Source organism: Pseudorasbora parva, chromosome 11, assembly GCF_024679245.1.
Source record: "Pseudorasbora parva isolate DD20220531a chromosome 11, ASM2467924v1, whole genome shotgun sequence".
Taxonomy (NCBI): Eukaryota; Metazoa; Chordata; class Actinopteri; order Cypriniformes; family Gobionidae; genus Pseudorasbora; species Pseudorasbora parva.
The window spans coordinates 19,533,621-19,548,851 of record NC_090182.1 but is presented as its reverse complement, the minus strand read 5'-3'; the positions used below and the strand labels follow the sequence as shown (position 1 = coordinate 19,548,851).

At 38.0% G+C, this 15,231-nt stretch overlaps 1 long non-coding RNA gene across 1 annotated transcript; it reads right to left on the bottom strand.

Annotated features, from left to right (window-relative positions):
- Nucleotides 1-2,897: 2,897 nt before the first annotated feature.
- On the bottom strand, nucleotides 2,898-11,100 carry LOC137092840 (uncharacterized). Its single transcript, XR_010908351.1, has 4 exons — nucleotides 11,005-11,100; nucleotides 10,608-10,732; nucleotides 10,379-10,497; nucleotides 2,898-2,973 (listed from the first exon to the last, which is right to left on the bottom strand). It is a non-coding gene; the product is annotated as an uncharacterized lncRNA (long non-coding RNA).
- Nucleotides 11,101-15,231: the final 4,131 nt, after the last annotated feature.

The following is a 15,231-nucleotide window of genomic DNA, read 5'->3' as shown; positions in this document are numbered from 1 at the left end:
CCAGCATGTTTCACAAATAATACACAAGTCTCCTCCAAAACTTGCCCTATTCACTTCCACTGTAGTGTTTCAACATAACCTTTGTGGTAATGAACCTTTTAACCTTGTGATCTTTTGTGGTAATCAACATTATGCCACAAATGCTGTCGATTGAACTTAACTTTAAACCTGGAATACTTCAGTGTAAATGCAGAAAATATCTTCCCATATAAAAAAATGTTCAGACTAATGTTGACAAATTACTTCAGAGACCAAGTGTCTATAAGGAAAGACCCAACATGAACATGATGGACATGTCCTCTCATTTAGGGATTCATGAATAATTTGATGTATAACAGTGATTGTACTTCATAATTGCAGCAATAATGAGTGTTGTGTTTTTTTTTTTTGGTTGATTTGACAGTATTCAGAGACCTGGCAGGTACTCTGCAGCTGTAGAGCAATTCCCAATCACAACACACTCCATTACTCACTCTGCCATAATTATGGTAACCATCATTTTCATTTCAAAACCAAATTAATCTCTTACTTCATGCAGGTGAGCCCTTAATCAATTCAGAGACACTGCTTTGTTGTGATGTGCATGAGTACTCAATCACTTTCAATATGTGTGGCGGACACATTTGAGTATTGATGTGCATAGGCCTACTATATGTTGTGTATACATGTGCTTGTGCCTTGCAATGATGTGATTTCTGTACAAATGAATCACTTTGTTCTCATTCTTATCGGTACGTAAAGTGTACATGTTCAATCTAAGTTTGACTGAATCTTACAGTATCATCATATAGTCAAAAATATTTTATGCATGTACAACTTTAAAGATCTACAAATATTTACCTCTATACAGTCAGTCTTCAGAGAACTGATAACAAAAAAGGTGACAGAGTTCATTTTTGAGTAAATTATGAAGAACCTTGTGCCCCAGAAAGACCTTTTTTAATGTAAACTATAACTATGTAACAATGTATATTAACTTATATTACATAGTTGTTGCACTGACAATAAAATGAACAGATTTGTGTGTGTATGGTTGCAATAGTCAAAATCATTAAACAATTATACATTTAAATTAGCTAAATGCGTTACATAAATGGCATATCATTAACTAAATGTAAGTATATCATAAATATAACAAATAAATTAAAAGGCTAAGATTCACAAACATTTGCACATCTCCAAAGTTGTTAATATGTAAAATAATTTATATTTTAGGTGCTTTCTGTTTGTTCATGAATATCTCTGAAAATATGTGAGCACTAGACCTGCTACATAAAAATATCTGTGAATATGTATGAGATCACATTGTTTGTTAGCACCGATACAAATGTGTTATTTTTTTATTTTTCTTTGAAATGCATGTTAACCTGAGCTCCAACCAATTTATCACATCAAAGACCCATTTTATTTCATAGAAGAAAAAGGTGCAATGCTCATTTCTGTTGTTTTGTTTGCTACATTTAAAGGTGTACCCCCTAAAATCCCCTTGTAATGAGAGAATCTGTATTTTATATCTGGAAAAAAGGCCTCTGATGATGGAAATATGATCATTTTACATCATCTGAGGCTTTTTTGCCCAGAGGCTAGAGACTACAGCCAGTAGGATCTAGTTTTGCATGTTTTCAACCTACCCATAGTGGTGGGATCTCACGGCCTCTCTCAGGCATTAATAACGGAGTGTTGCGGAGCAAAGCGAGTGTTCCCAATTAATTCATGAACTGAAAATGCACCAGACTGGACACCGTGAATGAATGTTACATTAACCTATTATTTTTAATGAAAAACCCATCAACAAAACGGTACATTGACAAACTCCCTTAAATAGGCACTTTTACATTTGATGTACCAAGTGAAGTAACCGGTAGGCGTGGCTTGGGAGTGGCCTTGTAGGGAAGTGAAGCAAGTGCATTCTGGGAGTTGTTGTCTTTCATCCTAATGAGGCAAAAATAAATTTACAAGGCACCAACTTCGAAAATAATTTCACATTTCTACTACATTAAAATACATTCATCTTCCCAGTGGTGAAGCATTAGCCTAGAAATCTAGACGCACCCTAGCGGCAGCAAATTTAATTTGCCCGCAAGTGTGGTCTAGCAACTCTCAATTCCTATCTGAGCTGTATTCCTCAGAATCTGGACGGCCCAATCACATCGTCATAGAGTCGGCGGGCGGGGCCATAATGACGACGGCCGAGTTGCGTTTGTGTGCTTCTTGTAACACAGTCTTCTAGTAAACACAGAAACTGGCAAACGGCGGCGGTCTTTCGAATCAGCTCTGCCCGCGCCTCCGGAAGACTTGGAGTTAAGCTTTCCTCTGAGAAAAGAACAAAGAGCGGCACTGAAGTCATTCTTAAAAAGGGAAGATGTGTTCGGAGTTTAGCCGACCGGATACGGCGAATGTTTAATCAGTCAGCGAGCTCCCCTTCACCGTCGTTGGTGTACACCGGTTGGTGTACCGCTATCCTATCGCGTGCAGAGGGAGTCTGAAAGACAACCGTTTATCCCGCCCCTCGGACTGAGCCCTGTCTATGGTGAGTTTCCAGACCAAACATCTTGATGTGGGTCTGGCTTGTCAGGCTAATGAAGCATCCCTTTAAGCCGTGCAATCTGTGTAGACAGTGCAATCTCATTGTATTGTAGTCAATGCATTTGAATGTCATTCAGCCTCTTATTTATGAATGCATATCTTTGTTATTCAAACTGTTTTTATTTTTTGGCTCAGGCGTTTTTGATGTATGAATGGTTTTGATCCCGCTACTGTCTGCTTATGTTCTCACATTCTCTCTCTGGGGGCCAGAGTAATGACTACCCTTGTGTACAATCAAAGTAAAATGATCATGCCTTATATTCTAAAAAAGCCTTGCAAATAATGTTAAAAGATAAAACGCCTCATCGTCAGCCCCTTCATGTCTCTAGGTAGTCAGCGAGTGCTGTTTTCACGCCTGCTGCCTCTTAAACGTTTTCTTGCTGATGACTGTCAGAAAGAAAAAGAAAAACAACAACACCTAATTAGACCATAAATGTGCTCATGGGACAAAGATATCCCTCAAATGACCTTGGGAGAATGCTTACAGTTTGTTAACATCAAAGAACGCTTACTCCCAACCCAAACTTTAGCCACGCCGTCAGCACAGAGCCGATTTCTGCGGATAATGGATTTACATATTCTTGCACAGAGGTCAAATATATGTAAAAGACCTTGTTTGTTCGAAGATCTGAATCTGCAACCCATGTAATGAGGGCTCAAGTGCACAATCCACCAAGCCAAGCTAGCACAAGCTAATTAGCCAGTGTGCTAGTGGACACTCAAGAGAGATGTTTCTCCACCAAACAGGCCACATGGTATAATTGACAATGTATCTTTATCTTCCATCATACAAAAATCCTCACTTTCATTGTAGCTATAGTAATATTCAAATGTCACCTGCCAGGCTCGGCAGGAGTGCACTTGTAAAGACAGCCACCTAGTGTGATGAGCGCTAATCACTTAGAGACCGAAGAGAATCAATATTCCAAAAACAGACAGTGATTTTTCTGCATTAGCAGCTGACAGGGTTGATCAGTATTAACCTTGCTCACATAACTACATCGTTCAACTGTGAAAATAACTGTCAAAAAGTTACAAAAATCTCCAAGTCACAGTAGAATCCTAGAACAACACAGTTATCTTACCAGATAGCATAAATGTGCTGCAAATGTTGAACTTGTCTTGTTTCTGAGGTAAATATAATGACTTTCAAAATCCGGCTGAAGCATCTTTATTACATTGTTGGCATGTTCTCTTTTGGCACATTTTATTAAACCTCATTACAATATTCAAAGTACATTTGCCGTCAGCTAAATGTTTCTGCCACATGCTAGTGTCAATGAGAGATAGAAAGAGATATGAAACTCCACTGTTGTCTTTTTATGACTAGTTTTGAATTCATAATGTCATAGGCTATATTATTAATGATACAATTTAATTATATTAATTATATTTATTATACATTATATTTATTTACTAGTAGATCATTTAACATTTGTAGTGACCATAAGCACATTTGAATTTATGACATTACAATACATAGTGAAAATGACATCTTGCAATATGACAGATGGATTTTGTTTTTAACCACCTAAATGTTTCTGTATATCATCCCTACTAAAAATAAATAAATAAACACGTTCCATCTAAATAGAAAATCAAAAGGAAAAGTACTGAAACCCATCGGAGAAAGCTCTTTTATGATTCAGGAGGCCACATGGAGGTGTGGAGGTAGCTTTTTGCATTAGAGCTTGAAAGGAAATGGCTTTGAGTTTATCTGAGCTCTTTTTTCGTATAGAGGAATGGGAAAAGCCTGCCATTTTCATCTCCATAAGAATTACTAACCCTAAAAATGAGGCAGCGCTCCTTCTGACACAACACTCCATCTTCATTCGGACCACCCTTGCAAAACAATTTTGCAGCTGGAGAAGAATACTAGTGCCGGAAGGACACGACAGCTCGTTCCATTTAAAGCCCCCGTGCAACGTTTGAAAAACTAGTTTAATTCAAAGTTTTATTCCACTGCACCTTTGCACTTCCTACCATTATATATCAAACAGTTTAATTTACAGATTATTCTTACAAAGCATTTGTTTGCGAGACACAATCCGTCTTTCTTGAATTTGGAGGCTGCCTAAATAACCAAGAGTATTCTACAACCTCAGGAACTTCCACTTGGGAATAACAGAACTCTTTCTTCTGCAAGATTAGTGACACACACATACATTTTTCAGAATAAGAAACCCAGACAAATGTCCTTGAAGAAACATTTGACCCCAGAAATACAATTCTGTCATTATTTATTCACCCTCGGAATTGAGAAATTCTCAAGAATGTACTGGTCATTATTTTACATGCAATTACAATTATTGAGGACATAGCTTTTTGTGAGAAACAGTGCTATCACTGATTAAAACTATTAAGAGAAAGAAGAAAAAAATAGATGAATAACCTAAACTAAATAAAAGTTAGAAATACTAAATGAAATAAGTGGGGGGGGGGGGGGGATGCTGTTTCATGCATACTGAGCTTTTTACACTGTTAAAGACTTGGATTCCCATCCTAAACATAGACAAAATTTCAAAAACTAATGTTGTACTTTTGATGGAGTATTTCTGTGTCAAAAATACTCCTTCCGGTTTCTCATAAGTTTCGGAGAGTTTTTTTTGAGTATGGGTCGGCTTGACGTCGATAGAGTGGAAGGTCCTTGTATAGGCCGTACGGGCTCTTCTCCTGGTAGGGCGCGCGCGTGTGACTAGAGCGAGAGAGAGGAAATGCACGCCCATAAACACTCGCTCAGGTGCAGATCCACTCGTCCGTGAACACTTATGTCGTTATAGTCCGCGCTGCGCTTCACTTTATTCCTATGGGTGACATCAAGCGACTTCAACGCTTCAGCACAGCATTCCGGGAAGGCTGCGCTGCATTTTAACCGATTTGAACGCAGAAATCACGGGAAGCTTCACAACATCACTTCAGTCACATCGCAAAGTGGATTTCCACGGTCACCGCTGTCACAGGACTTCACCACATCATACCAAAGAAGTGTGTTTTTGACGGAGCGGTCCCAGCGATAAAGGTTCGGTCCTGCTTTGGAAGCAGCCGATGAGTAAAACTGCTTCAAATGTCTCTGCTGTTGGCTATCGTCACGTGAGTAAAAATCAGTAAACGACACGATCGCGTGCTTCGTCATTCAAATGCGCTAACGGTTACTCCATTATTGTTTTATGTATAACGTTACACTAGTCTGATGTGCAAAACCGTTTTGCTTGCTACTGCTAAGGTATAGTCGCATACAATAGTCCATAAACCGAATCAAGTCCTCATAAACTGCAAGTAAACTCACAACAAATGTTGACAGGCCACTAAATACAGTACATACCACAGAGACGGACTGTTGCTGTTTCTCCTGTTCAATTTATTTCAGCCTCCGAATCTGAATCTGATCGATAGCCATGGGTTCCTCCACGCTTGAGGACGTCACCGCTTTGTGTGCATTCGTCATTCTTTAGCTCCGCCCACACGATACGCCTCCAGGCGCTTGTTTTTTTCCGGAAAGACTCGGTAAAGCCTATATTTCTTTTATAAATATAATAAAACTAAAGACTTTTTGGAGATATGAAGAATGCAATACTACTCTATAGGTACTCAAGATTGACATGAGATTGAGATTGAGACATGAGACTGAAACTGAGTGTTTCACACCCCCTTTAAAGTTGAAATAATAAAATTACTAAGTTAAATTAAATGTGAGATAAAACTACAATATTTTTTATAAAAAGAAATTGCAACTTAACACTTTAGTTTAGTGTTCAAATCTCATTATTAACAAGTTGCTTATTAGCATGGATATTGGCTGTTTATTAGTAGTTAAAAAGCACATGCCTTATTCTGCATGACAGTGCCTTCATATTCTACATCCCATAATCTTACCCAAAACCTAAATTTAACAACTACCTTACTACCTATTAATAAGCAGTAATGAGTTTACTGTTGCAAAAGTTGTAGTTAGTTAGTTAATTGTGAGAATTGGACCCTAAACTAAAATGTGACCCTATTTATTAATAAAAGTGTCAAAATTAAACTAAAATTTAAATTACATTTATGTTAATTCAAGCCTGATAAATAGTACGAGTTTGCAATCTCGTGGAATGTATACGCCAAAATGAGTTTTGGCGTGCATATGGTACGCGGTTTTTCGCGTGCATATGATATGCACTTTATGGCGTATTATACATACGAACTATACGCAATATATAGCACAAGTCATATGGATATTTTATGGTGCTGTTGTATTGTTTAACATGGAGAACTGTCTGCAAAATTTTCCCCTTTGTGTTTTGCGGAAGAAATTGTCATTTCAAACCCATTATGATATGAGGGTGAGTAAATGATGACAGATTTTTTTATTTTTAGGCAAACTATTACTTTAACCACAGTCTTTTGGAATGTTGCTTCCATTCCAATTTGTATTATCTAAATGAGCCTCACAAAATCTCTCTCTATAGGTATCTAAAGTCATAAACTGTTGACTTCTCTCTCCTGTGGGACTGATTCTCTGATGGTCACACACATATACATATACACACCTGAGCATATACACACTGTCACCCCAGTAATGGAGTTGTGGGCTCTTGGCAGCTGAGGCGGTGTACGGCAGTGAGGCGATTACGGAAATGAAAAAGCTCCATCTCTGAGTGGGGCCCGAAGCGGGTGGGCAGGCCAGGGAAAAGCCCCCTGGGGGGTGATTTGATTTGGGAGATGATGTACAGCCGTAAACTGATAATATCCCTCTATAAACTCTGCTTGCCTTTCTCAGGCGGCACTGCTATTTCAGACCCCACAAACCATCCACCATTCACTCCCAGAACACACACACATCCACATCCACATATACACACACAAAAATGCACACGTGCCTTTCGGTGCCAGCGAGATCTAATCATGATATAAGTCCATTCATATGTATATTTTTTGGAAGCGAGACTTGGTTTGGATTGTATCTTTCATTCTTTCGGTGCAGGGATTGAAAGAAAATCTGTATTCAAGGGACACAGAGCGCTTTGATTTAAGCCCACTGTTCATTCTGCTTTCTGCCTTTGCCTTAGCCATTATTTGTCAAGCTTTACGGCATCACATTTGTTGCAAGTTTATATACGCACATGTGAGTGTTTATGCGCACGTGAGTGTATGTGTGTGTGTGTGCAGAGAAAATAAACCTTAAAGATCCAGACGTAGGTCAGATGGCCCACTGAAACAGTTTGCAATTGTGGACACCACTCACATGGAAATGTGTTACACATTACTGGTTTCATTTCCAAGACTTCATGAAGACTTATACAACACATTACTGGGCCCTTTTATGAAGCCTGACTGTTATTACCCTCCCACAGTCATTCACAGTTGGACTAGTTTTGAAATAGAACACAGTGAGTGCCGATAGTTTATGTGTGCCGTAAGCATGTGTAATAATGCTCTCCATGGGTTCTGAGTGCTGCCTTAGATCACACAAGAGCATGGACAATGTGATTTACTAATGCAATCTCACCGTTCCATGCAAGCTATAATCAAGTAAAAGAGGTTTAAGTGTGAATGTGTGCATGACCGTGCGCTTACACGTCTAGTGGAAGTCCTAAAGCACAATCCATAAAAATGTCTATCCTGTACCACATATCTGTAGTTATGTCAGAATAGCATTGTAAATGAAGTTAAGACCAATAAAGTCAGTTTTGACATATTATAAATTAGTTTAAAGAGAGTCGTTTACTATGGCATAAAGTATTTGAGTAAATGTAATGTTCTTAAGTATCTTTGAGAATCAAAGATATTAGCAACTTTTACTCTCTACTTGACAAAATTTTTAATAACCATGTACTTTACTCAAATACATCTGCAATAATGCAGTTACATTTTAAATGGCACCTAACTTTTTCTGCAGCAGTTAGAAACCTGATACCTTGACGCTTAAATGCATATCTCGGGTCTTTAGTGACCCGGGACGTAATTCACTAACCTCCTCCTCAATCATTTTTTTAAAGTTAGACATCAACCTTCTTAGTATTCCTCAATCAATCTATTTCAAACAATGTAACAAGAAAAAAAAAATAAAACAATTATAATTGAATGGCTGTCTTTTCACTTATTTTTGTCAAAATTGTATAGGGTCGATAACGACCCCGAGGTGTGTAAGATTGCACATATTTTTTTTTTCAGCACAATAATAAATGAATCTATAATGACAAAATAAGTGCAATTCACCTTTATTCCACAAGGTGACAATGTCTGATATGACATGCCATGCAAATAAGGCCGGGGACACACTGCAAGCGTGCCGTGAGCGTCTCGGCTGCGTGGGGTGTCCGTTTTTTTTTCCGGCACCCATGTTAACCGGTTAGTGCTTGCATACTGCCTGCGTCAGCCGCGCGGAAAACGTGTGCATGCTTCAAATAGAAGAGACGCCTATTTTTCACGCGACACGCGAGCGTGTTGGAAGCGTTTCTTGGCAAAATAGCATAGGAAAAGATGTTTATATGCCATTTTGACACGAATACATATTAATAAATGACATTTTCATGTTTGAAAGTCTTTAGGTTAACATAAATGCAGATATAGGCCTACTTGTAAATTAAAAACAACATAACTATCGATTTTGAAATATTAAACCTGTCAATACAGAACAAAATATTCTGTAGCCTATTTTGCCGTCAATACCATATATATGTATGGTCAATAGGCTACTGCCGACGTTGTCTTTGCTGTATCAATAGGCAATATATTTATATTTAACATGAACTATAGGGCTTCCCAGCAGCAGCAGTGCCGCGTCAGACACGCTTCTGGTGTGCATAGAAGGAGAAAACGCCAGGCAGCCGCCTCGCGGCTGACACGCAACAGAAACGCCGCGCTTGCAGTGTGTCTCCGGCCTAAGAAACTATGCTTCTAAGCACAGGTTGAGTGCTGTCGTTGCAACCACAAAACTTTGCGATGCTGTTTGGGAATGTTTGTTGGAACTATGATTTCGGGAAACACCATTTGAACTATGCTGAAAACAATGGAACTTGCAACCTTATTTGGCTAACAATACTTTAGGGAAACACACCCCAAAATGAAAGCACAGCTGAAAGGTTTGTTTGAGCTACGTCATCTATTGTACACACATGAATTTGCATTTTTATTTGTGGTTAATTATTTTAATTTTGTATGAAAGGGTCTTTACATTTTCACAAAAACAAAACTTTTTTCTAAACAAGCCAAGCCCAGTTGAGAAAAAGTACCGCAAAAAAGTATAGTAACACATTAGTTTTCTTAAAAAAGTAATCCAATTAGTTACTTTTAAGGCAATATTGCAATATTACTTTTCAAAGTAACTTTCCCCAACACTGCATACCGCCACATCTTTCCCTAAATGTCTCACCTCAATATCAGCAAAAATGTTTTGCAATACAATATGAACACCAATAATATATTGTACTTATTTTTTGATAAATACATTGCGGTAAAGCCACCTAATATAAAGTGGGACCAATTAACTTCCAGAGAGAGTGCTGGACGTCATCGACCTGCCAGTGTAACCTTCAATGTTTTACAAAGAGAAAGGAAAGAGAAGTTCTCTCCAACCACCACCGCACACCTGCAACATGGAATTCTATTATTCATCTCCTCTTTTAACGCTGGAGTCCGGTGTCATAGGTATTCCATTGACCTTCCCTATCCTTCCGGTCTCTCTTTCTAAACCTCTTTTCTCAGGCATTGAGTCAGAGACATGCTATTATCCTATAAGGCTGAGTAGGGAAAGGAGAAGAAGGGCACCAGAGATCGCTTAGAAAATGCAAGGACATCATGTTCACATCACCTCTTTTATCTCTCTTTTCTTCTCTTCCCCTTTCTTTAATGGAGTCTTGCTGCATGGGCTAGCAGGGAAATAAGGATGGACATGCTCGTATGTGAGCAGATGCAGCCCCTCTCCTCCTCCTGTACAAAACAGGAAAAGGTCTTTTCACTAACCTGCCCTCCACAAGCTCCTAGCACACTCTTGTCCTCTCTCTGTCTCTCCTTTTAAAGTGAAGAGGAGGGATCATTACCTCGGAAATGAAGTGAATGCTAGAAAGGAGAGCAGTGCAGGGAGCAAAGGGAAAAACGGAGACAGGTGCTCCAGTTCACTTTTTCCCCCATCCTTTCAGTTATTACAGATTACCTCCAGGCAGGTCTATCAGACAGAGAGAAAAAAAGAAATGGAGCTGAGGAAATAATTTCAGCAATGCATTATTGGAGAAAATTACATAAGTAAAAAACAAACAAAAAAACACTTCATGACGCATCACACTTGCAATAAACCCTTATCGTTAATCTGCATACATTCATTGATACATGTTTTAAACCAGGGTTATAATTAGATGATGCCTGATTTGTGAGTCATTTAATCTATTCAAATTATTAAAAAATGAATAAATACAACTGATTGATGTTGAGCTTCTATACCTTTTTTTTAGTTTAGAAGTCTGATTCTTGAGTTACTAGTGTAATGATCCTCGCCTTTGTTTCCATGTCTTGTGGTAGGGCTTTTGTTATTTTTCTGCCTTGTAACTTGTTTTGTAGTTCTTTGTACTTTTTCATGTTTATTAGTCTCCCCAGGTGTGTCTTGTTAACTTGTTTACCCCTGTGTATTTAAACCTCTGTGCTTCAGTTGTTGGGTGTCGGTCGTTGCACCTGCATGTGTTTTCCTGGCGGTGCACTCCTGCCTGTTGTTTGTGGATAGCTCTTGTTCTTGGATTTTTTATGTTGTTTGTTATTATTTTTGTGTGCTTGAATTTGAATTATCTGCCTCATCCCTGTTCACACGTGACAACTAGCTGAAGTAAATCACTTTAACTGATTTGAAGTTTTATAGATTCCTAGGTTCATCAATTGAATATTTAAAGGATGTTATGCATTTTACTTTTCTTACTGTAGAGCTAAAATATTGTTAAGTTCTTTGAGTCAGATACAAATGATTCATTTTTATGTGATGAGCTCATTTTGCAGTATTTGAACCCGGAGAATAAAAAAATAAAAAAACTTCACAAATGATTTGTCCAATTGTCCAATTTAGTGCTACTTTCTCTTCTTTTAAAAGGTAGGCCTACATATTGAAACTTTTCTCAAATGTCAAGCTGAAGTGTCTGTTATTGTCAAGCAGTTTTTGGCCCTTCTCCCATTTTAGAAGGAGAACCATTCTTCCAAGGTATCAAAGAGAAATGACAAAAAGAGTTTAATACAAATATAGACGGACAGATAAATATGAGACACAAATAGGACACACTGTATTTTTTTGTGAATTTTTTGCAAATTAATAAACATATTGGTCCAATAAATTAGGCTACTTCCAAATAATTACCCCCATGCAAAAACGATGCAGTGTAGCCTACTAATTTAAGGTCTTCATTCAAAATTAAAAATGTTTATTCACCGAACATTTTTAATTTTGCTTAGTCCGTGTAGGATCATCAAGTCATAAACCGTCCAAAAAAGGAAAACCGTTACTATGGAGATTTCAAATGCGGATGCGCGGGAGAGTGAGCAGCGGAGTCTAACCAGCCAGTGCTGAACCTAAACAAACATTCCCAATAAGAGATATTCATCCTCACAAGACGTTGGTGAGTATTGAGCACTGAAAATATTCTCCAGAGTTTTGCTTTATGACTCGGTATGACGTTTTAAAAACATTTTGTAGAATCAATCACGAGTTCATGCATTTTTTTGTTTTCATCAGTGTTCGGTTACCACATAATTATCTAATGGTAGCCAATAGTTTTATTTTCCTCATGTCATATATGCCTAAAATAATAGCTAATAAGTAAATTAAGTCATTTGTGTGATATGTGCCATGCTACCCTTGTGCTGTTGGCCTCTTTCAGGGCGTAATGCCTTTTAAGCATTTTTAGCAGTATCAAACAAGTCAAGCTCATGATTTTCTTATTCATCCATTCATTTGTCTTATCCTCGTTATACTTAAGTAACTTCTGTTCTGCCAATTGCCAGACATGATGCAGGGGAACTTTGTCATTAATGTTATAGTTTTTATTTTTATTAGCAGTGCCGCTTTTTCTTCACCACATCTGTTATAAGACTTCTTGAATTCAGAGTTTTTCCTTATTGAAAATAATGTATTTTTGAATTGGAATTGGCTTGTTAATTATTGTAATAAACTGTCAATCCTGTTGTCTGTTTTCTGTATTTTGCTTAAAAATATTTATGTTTTTAGTTATTTTTTATCTTTTGGGACAGTGTGAAATAAACAATTATTAGCCTACTACTATGTAAAATATTTAATTGAAAAAAAATGACAATATCTGAACAAATTCCAAATGAGCAAACTGCATTGCTTATTTGATCAAGAAGCATTTTTTTTTTAAAATTCTGAATTTAGCAATATATTTGATTATCTAGGTCTTGAAGAAATGGAAAACTGTACCGCAAAACATGATCACAATTATTAGCAATAATATACCATAAAGTGTTGAGAACAGCATTAAAAGACCCATTAACATGGAAGCTTATTATTAATGTCACAAGAAACATGTCATTAACAGTCTTTCCCCTGAGCATGCTGACCTTGGGCTGTGGGGGTGGGATGGGGGGATGGACCTTTGGAGCTTCTTTAGTGGATTTAGAGGATGTTAATGAATGACTCAAAAGGAATGAAAGTGTGCCCTGTCATTAAAGCTGCAGTCCGTAACTTTTTGCACTCTAGTGGTTAATAAACAGAACTGCATGCATCTTGCGGAAGAACATTGCAGCCGGAGCTACTTCTCTCTGTTTATGTCTATGGCGGATCACGCAGGGACTGTGCTCCTCCACAGCGGTACCTACCAGTCTGGCCTGAAATAGTCCCAATATAAATACTTATTATAAGTGTACCATAAGGATTCAGGGTAAAACAAAAACACGGTTTGGAAAATGGATTCATGTTGTACATTCACATTATATCATTTTTGTAAATCTTGAACACAAAAAAAGTTACGGACAGCAGCTTTAAATACATTACACAGATGAACATACATTCAATACCTCCCAGATTTGAAAAAAGAGCACAATGGACACACATAGAGAAGTGTTTACACACACTTTCCCTGGTGATTTAGTATAATGCCTATTACTTATACAAATGCTTTTTTCCCCTGGTCCATATGTTGAAAGTCAATAGCATTCAAACCTATTTGGTTCTGAATGATTCAATTATGACTTGGATGAATTTGAAACAAAATGAGGGTGAACAAAGTTGAGTTTTTGGATGAAATATATTAACACAAAGCAAATGCTACCCAGAATAAGCATGGTCACGTTACATATACACTGTGACGTTTTACAACATCTTAAATAGTAAAATTCCTCAAATATTGCTGAAATGTGTTCTTTCCTACATTTACTGCTAATTTCTAATACACACAAGACACATTTAAATCCAAGGGATTTTAATTTCATGTTAATGCCAATAGTGCTTAAACTGAACCCTTCAAAGCTAAAAGGTAACAAAATATGCTTTATTTTATTCTTCTGGAATTTTTACTCTAATATTAAGGGGGGGGGGGGGATGAAATGCTGTTTCATGCATACTGATCTTTTTACACTGTTAAAGACTTGGAATCCCATACTAAACATAGACAAAGTTTCAAAAGTTAAGGTGGACGTTTGATGGGAGTATTTCTTTGTCAAAAATACTACTTCCGGTTAGTCATAAGTTTCGGCAAGTTTTTTGAGATCATGCGTCCCCTTTGACGTTAATGGGGGCGGAATTTCCTTGTATGGGCCTTACGGACAATTCTACCGGAAGCGCGTGAGAGAGAGAGAGGGAGAGAGCGAAAGTAACAGGCTACCCCCATCAAAGCGCTGGCTTGTAGGATGCTGGACAGGTGATGTGCACATAACAATGTCACCAAAAAAGTGCGTTTTTGGTTGCCAGACCAAGACAGTCCTGCACAGATTCCCCAAAAACCCCGCCTTAAGGCAACAGTGGATGTAATTTGCTTTTCCGGATCAGCAACTGAGTTGCGCGAATGTTTATATCTGTTCGCTGCATTTCGGTGCCGACTGTTTCATAAACAAGGCCCAGCTCGACGCCGGATTTTCCCGATCGCCTAATGCTGAAGGATGGAGCAGTCCCAACGTTAGAACCGCAGGCGGTGAGTGAGACTGCTTCAAATGTCTGTGTTTTTGTCTATGCTCGTAGCCCAAACATGATCACGTATAGTTAATTGATCAATGGAGCATGCGATGTGTAGTGCGTGTACATTTGTTTAGCTGGCCACTATATGTGTAACTTTATGTTTGTGTATTGTAAAAGCACTCCAAACAACAATACACAAAGAGTGGGGAAATATGTTGAACTAAATAAGCACGCTTCTTCATTCAAATGCGCTACTATTCCGTGTCTTTCTATGTAAACACTAACTTAACCTGCCGTGCAAAACCAGTCCGCTTACTGTCTACACAAACCACGCGTAAACACACAAACACACGTGCACAACTGCACTTCCCACATGTACACCTTCAAAGACAAAAATACGACGATATAATTCAAGTATAAATATGTAAATAACACAAGCCGCTAAGCATATTATATAGTTAGTGTATAACTTGTAACTTACCACATAGAGACGTCCTGCTCTAGTCGTTTTTGCTGCTGCTCCTGTTCAACTGCAGCCTCTGGGTCTGATTCCGGATCATAGA